The sequence below is a fragment of the Echinops telfairi genome, unplaced genomic scaffold, assembly GCF_000313985.2.
Source record: "Echinops telfairi isolate 266 unplaced genomic scaffold, ASM31398v2 ScPeMD7_7420;HRSCAF=8458, whole genome shotgun sequence".
Taxonomy (NCBI): Eukaryota; Metazoa; Chordata; class Mammalia; order Afrosoricida; family Tenrecidae; genus Echinops; species Echinops telfairi.
Window position 1 is genome coordinate 44,599,743 of NW_022111320.1, and position 1,252 is coordinate 44,600,994.

Sequence of the window (1,252 nt, forward strand, 5' to 3'; positions counted from 1 at the left end):
GGGTGGGTTACATTTTTGTGAGATGGGCAGGTCCCCTAATTCCTTTTTATTTTGTGTGTCACAGATAAATTAGCCATTTTCTTTCTGTGGTTTGCACTTGTGGGATCTGCCCCCATTTCCTTCCAGCTAGGACTGCCGGACCCTTTCGAGGTGGGAAACAGTTTGCGGATGTTCGGGCCCACATCCCGGGTCTCGGCAAGAACCAAGGCCCCGAAGAGCGCAGCGCCGACCAACCTCAACCACGACCTCCTGTTTCCTGAGCCCTCACCTCGGAGTTTTGCAAGAGGAAGACCCACCACCTGGAAAGTCTCTTATTCTGCACCCCCCCTCCCTCATTACTTTTTATCCTCTTAAAGAAGAAATGTATAAAACTGTATGCAAAAAGAACCTCGGGGCTGGTGGCTCGCAACCCACCTTTGGGGCCAGGCAACAGCCCGCCCCTGTGCCCTTAATCTTTGACTAGAGATAAACTCCCTTGTCCTTCTGTCGGTAAGTGTGTCCTTGTCTGTTGTCCTGCTTTCGGGTAAGCGTTGCGACGTCCGGGCGTAGGCTATCAGGTCAGATCATCAGGTGTGTATTCAACAGCTTTAACTATCTATCAAGCTTCCCAACAGCTGGCCCGCCCGCTCCTTTGATTCCCTTTCTCCTGTAGAACACGGACTTCCCCCGAACGCCGGTGCACACCTGTCTACTCCCACTCCCCCCAAACCATCAACGTGCGTTTCTTTTGGGATGAAAACCTTTGACGTGGTTTTTCCTTTATAACCGCGGTTTCATGCAATGTTTCTGCTTTGGTGACTAACTTCATGCAGCATATTGCTCTCCCAGTCTATCCAGGCCGTGCTGTGTGCCCCCAGTTTCCGCATCATTCTTCAGTGGTGCATAGTTTTCCGTTGTGTGTATGGACCGACGTTCATCTGTGCATTCTTCCACTGCTGCCTCCATGAGGGCATGTACGTTGTTTCCATCTTGTTGCTCCTTGTGAGCAGTGCCCTGCTGAACTTGGCTGAGCATCTATCTGTTTGGCCCCAAAGTCTTTATTCAGCTCTCAAGAAGTCCTAAAAGAAAGTTTGAAAAGGCAAAAAGACATGATAAGGGATGTCTAGAGATATCTTTGGAGGGGCCTTTCGGCTTTTACTTTTGATTGACTTTCTTATTGTGAGCTAATGGTTGGGTCAAGTGCGGTTGTACTAAGTAACACCGAGAGATTCCGAGCACACTTTGCACAGTTTCTCCCAAGGACCACACCTTA